The sequence below is a fragment of the Cryptomeria japonica genome, chromosome 4, assembly GCF_030272615.1.
Source record: "Cryptomeria japonica chromosome 4, Sugi_1.0, whole genome shotgun sequence".
Lineage (NCBI taxonomy): Eukaryota > Viridiplantae > Streptophyta > Pinopsida > Cupressales > Cupressaceae > Cryptomeria > Cryptomeria japonica.
In genome coordinates, this window is record NC_081408.1 from 244,692,731 (window position 1) to 244,706,669 (window position 13,939).

Below are 13,939 nucleotides of genomic sequence, written 5' to 3' on the forward strand. Positions count from 1 at the left end.
TAGAGAAAATTATAACATTATAATAAGAAAGGGTAATTTTAAAAGCATTAATTTTAATACATACATAATATTTGAAGGGTAATTTTGAAAGGAAAACCATTAAAAATATTGCTATAACTAGCACTTGTACCAAAACAAGGTGCAAGGGTTACGTCGATAGTAAAATATACTTTAATAATATATTAGAGGGTAAAAAGCCACATAATAATAAAACTACATTACAATCACTTCATTAACCAAAGTGCAAACAATAACTTTGCAGAGTGTCAAAATGGAGGGTTAAAAAAAAAAATCAAAATTTTGAGTTGATGAATCTAGACCTACTTCCATTTCTAGGCAAGAATGATCATAAAATTAATCAAATATTATATCTATTTTGACGCAAAATATATATTAAGCAAGAATACTTGTTGAATCTTTCACTTTCAAAGTGCCTATATGACAAGAAGTATTTACAATTTTGGCACAAGAAGGAGGATGCTTGTAAAGATTGTACAATTGGACTTCACACTTACCAATTGTATTTGCTTGAAAATTTCTAAAGCCTTTTCATTGAACTAGGATTCTAACCTTACTTAAATTTTAACTGTAATTGAACCCCAACCATTATCTTATTTGAGACTCAAACCTAATCATAATCCTAATTTTTATTATAGCACTTAAACCTTAACCCTAATTAAACCATAGTTGAAAGTAAATTGAACCCTAACCTTAACATTAATGCTAACTCTAATTTTAATCATAATCATAATTGAACCCTGACATTAAATGAAACCTACCCCTAACCTTACCTCTAACCCTAATTGAACCCTAATTTAATCCTAGCCCTAATTATTTGCACATTCCTCAAAACATAGGCCAACAATGCTTTATAAGTAAGTTCACAATGTTGTCCAAATACAAGAAATTCAATTTATAATGTAGATGTAAATAAATAGTTCTATTTAATCAAATATAAATTAGTATTGAAATAATTCTGTGTATAGGTAAAATATTATTCTTTCAATGCAATAAACCTATAATTTTGTTTGAGAAGAAATTATAGAATTGTAGAATCTACAAATGTTAATAAGTATAATAATTTAAAATATTATATATAAATATATTAAAATAAAAGTAAAAATACAATTATATATTATAATAAATTATGAAATTATTAAATATAATCTAAAATAGAAAATCACACATAATTATCAAATTTCAAGCATTTAACATTTTATTATGTAACTTAGAAATGTAAAATACAATTATATAGTATAATAAATTATGAAATTATGAAATATAATCCAAAATAGAAAATCACACATAATCATCAAATTTCAAGCATTTAACATTTTATTATGTAACTTAGAAATGTAAAATACAATTATATAGTATAATAAATTATGAAATTATGAAATATAATCCAAAATAGAAAATCACACATAATCATCAAATTTCAAGCATTTAACATTTTATCATGTAACTTAGAAATGTAAAATACAATTATATAGTATAATAAATTATGAAATTATGAAATATAATCCAAAATAGAAAATCACACATAATCATCAAATTTCAAGCATTTAACATTTTATTATGTAACTTAGAAATGTAAAATATTTATCTTCTTTAATTTTGTTAATATATAATTCTTAAAAAAATACATACTATATTGACTTGAATATACATAAATAATTTTAAAAAATTGTGAGTTTTATGTTGACTTTATATTCCACAAAAGGTTTCATCAGATTAGGAATAATTTTATGGCCTAACATTCTCTAGCACAATACTTGCTCTTCTAAAATCTGGAAATTGAAGATTGATCTTCAAATACCATAAAATTATATTTCTTAATTTAAATTTTGTCAAGTATGTATAAATATGTATATAGAAGAAATAACCTCTAAGTAAATAAAAATAGAACAAATCTTATAATGAAAACCTTATAATTTTAATCAACCTTTAACACTATTTTTAAGCTAACTACAACTCTTTTTAATATTTATTTTTTAAACTAAATTTATTAGGAAGATAATTATCTACATTATTATTTATTAAAAATAAAATAGTATGACAATTCAAATATTATATCATAATTTTATTTTTTTGATATATTCATTTATCCCATATTAAAATATTATAACATACAATATCTTTCTCTTCTGAAAGTATCATAAATAACCTTGATAATTTTTTTTGCCTTTATAAATATTAAATTCACAATAAAACATTAAAAAATGAATATTAAGTTTATTTCAATCTTTAAAATGATTTGATTTTCTTTCAATATAATAAATGATATTTTTTTTAAGACATGTTACATATAATTTTATTTTAAGAAAAATTGAAAAACAAAGAATTGTAAATTTGTTTTTCCTTGGTAAAATAAAAGAAAATAAAAAATTAAAACTACTTTTCTTTGAAAATTGTGGATAAAATAAAAACACTAAAAATTAGTGTAACCTATTTCTCTCTATATTAAAAGAAAATTACTCTATTGTATTGGCCGACGGTTTTCATGATTTTTCCAAACATTGTTATTATTCAATAGTTGCTAGTAAAGATAGTATGCCAATTTATTTTAAAAACCATTATTTTGTTGCATTCAATTCCACCTAGTAAAATACTACCATAATAGAAATTGAACAGTTGGAGAAATGACTTACCTTGTTTGAAATGACAGCTTGCTGCATCAGACGATTTTATAATTGCAACTATAAAATCAGTTAATGTCCCGCATTAACTATTAATGTTAGGGCCATCAAAGTTAGTTGGTCATCAGTTCTCACTTATGTTTCCTCTTCCTACATTTGATTATTGCATGAAAAACACACGGTTCTTTGAAAACCCGGTGCTGAAAAAATTCTCGAAACAATTTAAAAAACTAGTAATCCTCGATCGTGCTACTGATGGCAAATCAATTGGGAAAATTTGTGTCGTAAGACGTGAGACGTTTTTGGTGGAAGTTCCAAACAAATAAAGCCTATTGACTAATGATTTCTACACACGGTTTTTTAATTTTTAATTTTTTTCAAGGATTCTAATTTTTTCAGGCGTGAGACAACTTTTCCGGGAAAAAGTAGTGGAGCAAGTCCACTTATAACAAAAGCCTATCGGCTAAATATATTTAATATTTTAAGGTAATTGTAAATAATCATTAAAGAATATTTGTTGATTATATTCAAATTTAATTTTATAATTTTATTTAAAAATAAGATTATGGATGTTAAAAATATTAAATTAAATTTATATGTGATTATAATTTTATAAAAAATTGGAAGTCTATCTAAAATGTTTAATTTCTTTTAAAAATTAAAATTGTATTTTATAATAAATATGTTTAAATATAATCATATAATCAACATATTTAAGCTTTAAATTAGTGACAACATTTCAATATTGTATTTATAGTATCAAGCTATCATATGCTAGTGTACTCAAAGATGTAGTTCAAAACAATGATTCATTCAACTTATAGAAGGTCCATTGTTTAATAATTAAATGACTGAAGTAGTTAATATTTTTCTTTTAGTTAAAGGTGTCTCTATCTTCTCATCTCTCCCTCTCCCTATCTATCCATATCTCATTATCTCTCTCTCTCTCTCTCTCTCTCTCTCATTAAATCCATCTCTCCTACTCTCTCTAAATGTCTATATCTTTATCCTTTTATCTCTTTCTCCCCCTCATTCATTGCCTCTCTCTCTCTCTCTCCATAAATTTCTTTACCTATATCTCCCTAGCTCTCTAACTCTCTTTCTAAAGGTCTTTCTTTTTCCTATCCCTCTTTCCGTCTCCATCTCCCTCTTCCTCTCCCCCTTTCTATATTGAGCTATTTTTTGTTCTCTCCACCTCTTCTACTTTCTCTACCTCTACTTATCTCTCTCCACCTCTTCTACTCTCTCTCTCTCTCTCTCTCTCTCTACCTCCCTCTCTCTCCACATCTCTCCATCCTTCACTCCCTCCCTATCCACCCTATCTATCTCTATCCCATTCTCTTCCAACATATCTCTATATCTCTCTTTCTCTTCACATATATCTTCCCCCATCTCTATTTGTCTCTCTACTTCTCTTTAGTTGTTAATCTCTCTCTCTCTCTCTCTCTCTCTCTCTCTCTCTATTTGTCTCTCTACTCCTCTTTAGTTGTTAATCTCTCTCTCTCTCCCCCCCTCTCTATATCTCCTTATATATCTATTTCTCTATCTTTCTATCTCTCTATCTCACCATCTATATCTCTCTCTAGCTCTCCTCTCTCTTCCTCTATACCTCTCTATCTCCCTATATCCCTCTATCTATATCTCGTCATCTGCCTCTTTCTATCTCTCCATCTATTTATCTCCCCATTCTTATCCCCTTTCATCTCTAAACATCTCTCTCTCTCTCTCTCTCTCTCTCTCTCTCTCTCTCTCTCTCTCTCTCTCTCTCTCTTCCTAAACATATATTTACATCTATATATCTTTGCCTCTCTATCTCTATCTCTTAATATTTATTCTTCCATATCTCCATCTCTCTCCACCCCTAATCTCCCTCTCTCTACCTCTCTTTATATCACTTCCTATCTCTATATTTATCTTTTTGTCTCTCCCTCTTCCCCCCCCTCTCTCTCTGTTTCCTTTTCTGTTGCTCTTTATTTATCCCTACCCCTCTCTTTCTTTCCCTCTCCCTATTACAAATGTAACAAGAGCCTATTAGTAATCTCTATATCTTTGTCTCCCTCTTCCCCCTCTCTATATCTCTTTATATCTCCGTCTCTTTATCACTCTATCTCACCATATATATTTCTCTATCTCTCCCTCTCCCTCTCCCTCTCCCTCTATCTCTTCCTCTCTATCTCACTATCTCTCTATTAATTTTTTAACCTCTTCCTCTCTTGCTATATCTTCATCTCTAGGTCTATATTTTCAGCTCCCCATCTCCATCTCTAGACATTTATCACTCTCTATTGTTACATCTCTCTCCATCTCCCTCAAGTCCTAGACCTCTATTTATATATCTCTTTATGTCTATATCTCAATCTCTTTACATTTATTCTTCCATCTCTCCCTCTATCTACCTATCTCATTAACTCTCCATCTCTTTATACCCATATATCTCTCCATCTCTTTCTACCCCTATATCTCTCCCTTTCTCCACCTCTCTTTATATATCATTTCCTATCTATATATTTATCTTTCTATGTCTCTCTCTCTCTATATATTTCTCTCCCTTTCTATATATATTTCTTTCACTTCTCTATATATTCCTCTATCCTCTATCTCTTTATCTCTCCCTCTCCTCTCCATATCCTCTCCTTCTTCATCTCCATCTCCATCTCCATACCCTATGATGTATGCCCATGACTAAACTGGCTCCAAAAAGTGGTTATAAACTTCGTGTTATTGACTTTTCCAAAAATCACAGATTCTTGATTGTGATTAGGAGAACAAGTTGCGGCTTTGATTTTTTGAAAAAGTCAATTACATGAAGCTTATAACCACTTTTTGGAGCCAGTTTAGCTGTGTCCATGATGTATTACATGAATATATGCAAACATAGACCAAAAATTTCTCTCTATAACCCTCCACAACTTTTTGACGTACCTATTGCACACCAAGGTGCAATTGTTAGTATTTTTAGTTTTAATAGATATGATTGTGAATTTGATTAAATAGTCTTACATGAAGCTAAATATAAGTCTTTAATCTTAATTATGCAACTGTATTTTATTCCTTGCTTGTAGCTTATATATATATAGGTGTATTTCTATTGTTATATTGTCTTTGATTTTTCCTTCTATTGCTTTATGTCTAATTTTTGTTTGCTTATTTCTAGTTTTCTCTTTTTGAGAGTCTATCTATTTTTTATTCTCTTCCTCAATGTGCTCTCTTTCTCTCTCCCCCCTCTCTCATCTTTATATTCAGTCTGGATCTACAACTTACCATCTTTCATCTCCTTTGAACTCTTCTCTCATCCTAATGATGAATCACTGAGTGTGGTTCGAAACGTTGATGATAAGTTTTTTCGCACACAATCTAATCCAGAAGCATCAAGAGAATTATAGCAATAGCATTAATAGATGTTTTTTATGTATAATTTTAGTGCACAATTTAATTTCTTTGTATATTCTTCGTTCCTTCCATGCATGGAACTCTAGGGGAGAAATAAAATTTAAATAATGATTAATTTAAATTCATACAGTCAAATTATAACTCAAATTTTTGTTATATATGCTTTAATACTTATGTTCAATCAAGAAATGTGCATGTTATTTAGGGACAAAATTTATTAATTTTTTTTTCTAATTTGATTAGATTGAAGTCAATGCTATCACAATGCCAGAAAAACATGTGAATTACTAAGTGAGAGAGCACATGATTATTGAGAATAGTTAACTGGCAAAATAGGGGTGTTGGACATTTGTTTCTCGGGTTTAACGTTTGTGCAGGAGGTTACAGATTAACAAACACAAAAAGTTGCATGTAAAGAATCATTTAAATGGACATCTCTCTCTTCATCAATCAATATACTATTTTGTTTCAAGGACGTGGCATCCTACAAAGCAACTCACGTGCTTTGTATATACTTATCTTGCATGCATAAAAAAAGGGAACGATGGAGTGCCCTATTGATGCTCCAATTGGTGCAATGGCATTTTAAGGTAATTTTCTTTTCTTGAATGTGTTCTCTAGGTTGTGCATTTTTTTTGGAGTTTTGTAGTGCTTGTTCTATCTTTTTGGGAGATTCAAAATTTATCGAGGCGATTATTGTGTATGTTTTTAACTTTTCATGAATTTCTCTCTTGAGAACATTATATTAATAAATTCTTATTTACCTCTGAGTATTCCTATCCTATGGGTGTTGGTTGTTTACCATCTTTTCCATTTCTAGGGATACTATTTGAATATTTAGGTTAAGTAATATAAAAATAACCTGCAAAACTCTAATGTCTTTCATTTTTATAAAGTTTAATGATAATGAAAATAAATTCCCAATTTTCCTTAATAATCAATTTGTTTTTCTTACAACCAACTGCATTTCCAATCTCTGAGCTTATCATTGTACATGATTGGCTTGTGACATTTGTTATTGAAGTAACATAATATTTCTATGCAATACAGGCTCATAGAGGGACTGGAGATGAGCCACTTGCATGGCAGAACTAATGCATTCATTCAATTCTTTTTCTTAATCAATTCAACCAATCATTGTACAAAATTAAAAATTGTGAACAAAAATTCTATAATTCATGTTTAATTTTTATTTTGAATGATTATTATAATGTGATTTATCTTTTTTTTATTGGTCCATATGAAAATAGTGGGTAGAAAAATTAATTTTTCTCAAAGAAAAATACATTTTAATTTAGTTCATTAAATAATTTCTCATTAATATTAAATGTCGAATGGATTATAAAAATAAAACAAAATATATTATATCAATTCTACTACACCGTTGTACTCCATCAGTACTCAAGAATAACTGTTGTTAGCCACTTCACTAATTTTTGGTGCACCCCTAATCACATAAATTCTTTGTCTTTATATTGCACCCGCAACTATTCAAGCTCCAAAAATGACACTATCATGCTATGGAAGTCAATGTGATCCAAATTATGGATTCGGATGACAACACCTAAGTGAGAACCTGCGGTGTTGTGGATGAACAAGATAACACAGAATTGAAACAAGCCAAAAAGTAATCTATTACATTAAAAAATCCAACATATAGTAGTCCATGAGATTCCAAGGGTCACAAAAAACCCCTTGAGAATTGAAGCCCAACAGTCACATTTGTTTATTACATAATAAAATCTAAAACTACGAAAATTTCAAAAAACTATATGAAATTTTATCCTAACTTTAACTAAGCATAACTTTTTGCTCGGGACTCGAAATTACGAGCCGTTTAACTTGTTGGAAAGGTCTCCAAGATTTAGGAGCGAAGTCCTGCAAGAACTGCCTATGACAATGTTCTAATGGATAGGCCAAACTTTTAAGGACTGAAAATGCCCCGAAGGCCTTCAAAAAAGTCAATTACTAACATATAGAAAAACTAAGAAAATATATAAAAATATTTTCAATTTTTCTTCTGATCACAGTGACACAAACATTACACACCATTGATCATGCAAGAAACGACTATGATTTTTCATAAATGTCAATAACACGAGTTTGATAACCCAGTTTTGGAGCCAAAATAGTTGCATCCTTATATCGCAACATGTATTTTGTTAAACTTTGAAATATTAAAACTTAATTAAAAATCTTTTAAGACTTCAATGACCCCATTCCCATTTTGAAGTTAAAAAAGAGATTACGTGAAATTTGAAAAGGTGGTAGAGTTTGAAATGATTAAAACTTCAAATAAAATATAGTTATATTTAAATGATGGGAGGGAGGAGAGGTTGAAAATTGAATGCTAGTGTTTTTATACTTTTGATTTATTTTTAAAGTTAATTAAATTTTTTGACAACCCTCTCTTTCATGTTTGTGCATAGAAAAATATAAATACATGCAAATATATTTATATTATAATATAAAATTTGAATTATCTAGAGTATACTTTTTTTAATGTTCTTGAATTTTTCACTGCAATTTTTTTAATATAGTAATTTTGACATTTGGATATTAATTTAATAATTTATTTCATTTATTTTTATGGATATGACCAAAATAAATTTTAAACAAATAGTTTAAATCTGTAAGAAAATAATATCATAAAAAGGGAATTGTTTATAATCAGTTGACAAAAATTCATGAGAGTAGATATATAATTTTGCCACAGTGAAGTGGGAAGTCCAACCACGCCCCCTTCGCAATCAAATTTTGTCTGTGATTTATTTTATATGCCCTCTGTAATTTTTAATCTACCTTGTGTTTTATAATTTCACCTAGTTCTAATTAAAGTTGTTCCACTTTAAATTTAATCGTTTTGTATAAATTTCTATTCCCTTGTGTTTTGTAATTTAATCTGTAAATAATCATTTTTCCTTGTGATAATTACTATTCGACTGCAATGGATTTAAATGTTTGTTAGTAATTATCTCACCCAGATTTAGTTTGTTGGCCTACAATAATTTAATTCGTCTACTGTTTCTATCGCTCTATTCTTTTTGTAATTATTTATTCTACAAATTTTAATGATGCCAAATTATTTTATTGCCCATGAGATTTATATATCCGGGTAATTAAAAGAGTAGTTATTATTATTACTGGAAATTCTCCCTTAAATTCTTATTTATAATTATTGTGTAGTTATCACACACAGAGAGAGATGTGTGTGTGTGTGTGTGTGTGTGTGTGTGTGTGTGTGTGTGTGTGTGTGTGTGTGCATGTATGCATGTATGTATGTGTATATGTGTATATGTGTATACATGTATACACATATACACATATATACATATATATGCATTGATTTGTTTATTTAATCATTTTTAAATTAATAAGTTACAAATTTACTTGTATGTGCATTATTGGTTATTTTGTCGAAATTATCAATTTTGAGGTTTTTCTTGAATAATGAATTTAAATAGGAATGTGCGTACTTTTATGTTACAAATGTTCTATTAAATAATGTTTGTAGTTTTGAATGAATTTTTTTTTATAAATTATTGTTATGAGGATGCTCTAGTTAATGATGCATGCATATATGTCAGTACTCATTGGTTAGTTTGTGTCACTTCATGTCAGTGGTTTTATGAATGTAAGTTGACTTGTTTATGTCATCTGTGATACCTCTTGTGTACTCTTCCTGTGAAGAAGATGTATGTGGCCAAGTGTTATGGAAGCTCTTGTATTGGATTTTATTGTGGTGTATACTGGCCTATGCTTACTTATGCCTTGGAGTTCATTTTGAGTATGCTTAGTGTCATAAGGGGGAGTGGCTTCCAAGTGGGGGTTGGGGCCCAAAGTGTCTGTCGGGATAACCCATTGGAAGTTTTGCTTAATAAGTGATAACGTAATAATGAATTAGGGGGTTGAATAGTTAAACACATTAAACAAGATAATGTATGCCCCACTCATGGATTAAGTGCTTGTTTAGGCTCAAGATGAGGTGGGAAGACTTGTAATGGCATGATCAACTACCTTGTCCACTTGAAAGGTATGCTGGTTCCGCATGATATTTGAATGTGGGCCGGGGGTTGGGAGAAGCTACCCAGATAACCCAGTGTGGGGGTCGAGGCCTATGGAGACCTACCAGGATAACCCATATAAAGCTATGCAATGACACTTATAATACCCCTCCAAGAATCATTCTTATGATAGTTATGTTAGATGCTAATGAATCGATTGAATTCCTCTTGGTTGAGATATTTTATGATGTTATCTAATACATTATGCTCCTAAAGTGGATGATGATATATTTAGGACATGATCATGATGTTCAGATTGTTGGCCATTTGGTGGAATTGATTATGTGTTGTACTGATGTTTTGCCATTGATGTCAACACTAGCTATTTGGATGATTTACCGACATCCTTCTGGTCCTAGTAGGTTAAGTGGTTTTTGGTTAACTTGGATCTCGTATGATTTGGTAGACTCAGGTATAGTCTGGTGATGGAATTGGTTTGTTCATGATACTTGTACTCATATTTGGTCAGTTGGTTTTGGTTTGGTGATTGGATGCTATCCTGCTTGCTTAGAAGATTGGTTTCTAGTTCTGACAAGGGTTTCACCAGCAGAGATTTTGTTGGAGATCTTTGATGAATTGCATAAGTGGTGTTGGTGCAACAACTGATGGAGTTTCAGGATGCTGTTGGTAATCATGTTTGAGACTTGACATTTGGAGATCATTGCTGAAGCGTGTGGACCTATACTTGGTCCTGGTTGATCTAGGTTATGGACCAGATTTAATGTAACGTGTGGATAGGACCTATTGATGTATTTTCGGGATGTCTTATGTGTTGGATATTACTTGTTTGGTCTAAGGCCTACATAGTTTGTAATTATGTAATCGGTTTATTTTCTGGTGTCCAACCTGATTGTTTATGGTCGAGGGTTTGTATAAATAAATGTAAGATCTCATTGTAGATCATCATGGTTAATGTAAGAGGTCATGGTCAAGGAATGTAATGTGTGAATCATGTAATATAATTCAGGTAGAGGATTTGGTCGACCATTGGAGATCGAATTGGGTTTATGTAAGAGGATTTAGTCCTCTGGTATTGAGTTTAACCGGAATTGTACTCAGGCATAGGAGTTGTTATCTTTTGCAATTCAACACTTCTCCGGATTGTAGTCTAGATTTCTATGTAGTTAGTAAGGCTCCTTTTGTGATGAGCAGTATCCTCTGGGCTATTGGCCTTCCTACAAGTGTAGGCCCCTTCATTGTAATTCACATACTTACTGCAGAAGTATTGTCTGACTGTGGGTAGGCTTCCCACCGTGGTTTTTCCCTTTACTGGGTATTCCATGTACAAATCTTGGTGTTGTGTGGATGGATTTTATTTTGTGATTATTTCTTATGCTTGATTGATTAACTGCTATTTCGATATTATTGTTTTGGGTTCCGGTATTAAAGTTTTAATTGTTGAATGTTCCTGTAATCTGTGACAACTGATTCACCCCCCTCTCAATTGTCTTGCTGTTATCTGAACTATCTAACAATTGGTATTAGATCTTTGGTCCTCTCTGCAAAAAGCTTAACCACTTGAGGAAGATCCTATGGCAACTAATAGTTCAAGTTCATCCAGTTCTTCTGGAGCTATCTTTCTGTGTAGGGGAAAAAAGCGAGACTAGGTTAACGTGCCCTAATCCTACCTTTTGACACACATTACGGAATACGAAAGAGCCTAGAGGTATCACACAATTGGCTACTTCTTCTTGTGAAAGAGAGAGCCACGGGCTACCTATTAGGATTTCTATTCCTTTGTTGAAATTGGAAGATCAAATGATGCAAGTTCAATTCCTAATCCCAAAATGCATGTACAAACGAATAACAAGATTGTAGAATTGAGATTAAACAATGAACAACTGTAAATACAAGGATGAAATAAGAATGCAGATGCCTACCCAGAGTCAAAATTTGATTGAAAATGTTCGGGACGAGGGCACGGGTGCCACTGTCCTGATTCTGTCCTGAAAACTGCAACTGAAACTGCTATTTTGCACTCTGGAAAATTGTCGAAAATGTCAAAAAATGCTGTCTGTCCGGAGGACTAGGGCGCCCAGTGCCTCTGTCCCAGGGACCAGGGCGTCCAGCGCCCCTGTCCCAGGGACCAAGGCGCCCAGCGCCCCTGTCCTAGCAGGACCAGGGCACCCAGTGCCCCTGTCCAGGTCTTTTGCTCTGCAATTTGATGTGGAGTGCTGTCTTGACCTGCTCTTTCCGGATCTGTCACCTGCGGCGTCGTCCGAGTCCCGAAACCTGCACTTATATCTGAAAATGGTATGGGCGGCTATATAGGGTTTTGCCTTAGTCAAACCCCTGCTTCGGTGATTTCCACCTCCATGAATAGCCAAGTTGTTTTGTAAAATGTATTGTGTGTGCAGACCTAGTGTGTGTGCAAGGTCCTAAAATGCAAGAAAGCAAACTAGAGCAACCTAGAAAGTAAACCCTAATTCCTTGTAAATGATAATATAAATTCTCTAAATCAAGATGCAAAGTGATCTAAAGCATGAATAAAGGATATATTGAAGCTTATGCAAAGACATGAAAACAATACGAAATCATACCCAACCCTCAAGGGAGGAGTACAAGCCAATCTTCAGTCGGTAATCTCCTATTGTTCTTCAATGTCTTCCAAGCCCTAAATGGATGAATGAAATTGATAAATGCTTGATAGAGGGATATTGAATGTTGTTGAAGTCTTCAAAGATCTGCTCTTTCGCTGCACATGAGGTTCCTGAAAACAAAAATTGGATCCCTTCAAATGAAGAAAGAGAGCTCTTATGTAGGAAACCCTAGATCGTAATTTCATCTTTTGGCTGACCTAGAGATTGAATTTCCCGCCAATTTCTTGGGGTTAAGCTTTATTTTATGATTGGATTGTGCTCCTAAAATTTCGGGAAAAATGTCCAGGATAATGTGCACTCCGGGCGCCATGGTCCGGACAACTTTTCACCAAATTTTCAGGGCCGTCGGATATGATGATTTTAGAGAGAATCCCGAAGTTACAGGTGATTTCGAGATGTTTTGACCCCCGAAACCAAGCCCCCAAGTTCGAAATAGGACTTAATTAGGGTTTTTGATTGAGTGATGTATTGGAGGAATAAAATGAAAAGGGCACGCTTTAACAAAAGGGCCCAACTTTATGATGCAAAGGATGATGAAATAGGACCTTAGACCTAATTAATTTGATTAATTAAGTGCTAAAGGAGAAATGCAATGCAAAATGTAAAATGCACCAAGGCGGGTGCTAAACTAGGTGTGAAATTGTACCACCCTAGCAAGTGCGTACAATTTACGACGCTACATTTAGCCCCCACTTTAGCGGTCATATGAGTACTACGTGCATATGCAAGCTAAAGTACAGAAAAGTAAACATCATTTGAAAAATGATATATCCATAAGTTGTCGGACGAAGCCCCCAGCGGTATCTGCAGTACACAGTTAGGAACCGCAACCTACAAAACACATGTTAGATCACAAAATCACCTAATGATTACTAAGGAAAGTGATGAAATTTGTGAGTAGCTATATGCCCCCCCTGTTTCAACTTGCTTATTAGGGAGGTGAAACAGGGTAGCATGTTTACTTACGACAAATTGTGTAAGAGAGTATTGATGAGGGGTGTTCACTGAATAGGCTTCATCAGAGCACTTTTTGGAACATCCGGAGAGTAGGGGAATGAAAATACGATTCCTACGCAACAAACGGCTTGAAAATCGCATCTCCCAAACTCAAGTTATGATGAAATGAATGATAGAGGAAAATTAGGGTTTCGAAAGTAAAGATAAAGAAATGAAAGTATATACTTTGAAAGTGACATTTGCATTTGTCACTTTGTTGATTTCAGAATACTGTTCATTGTAGCGGAGC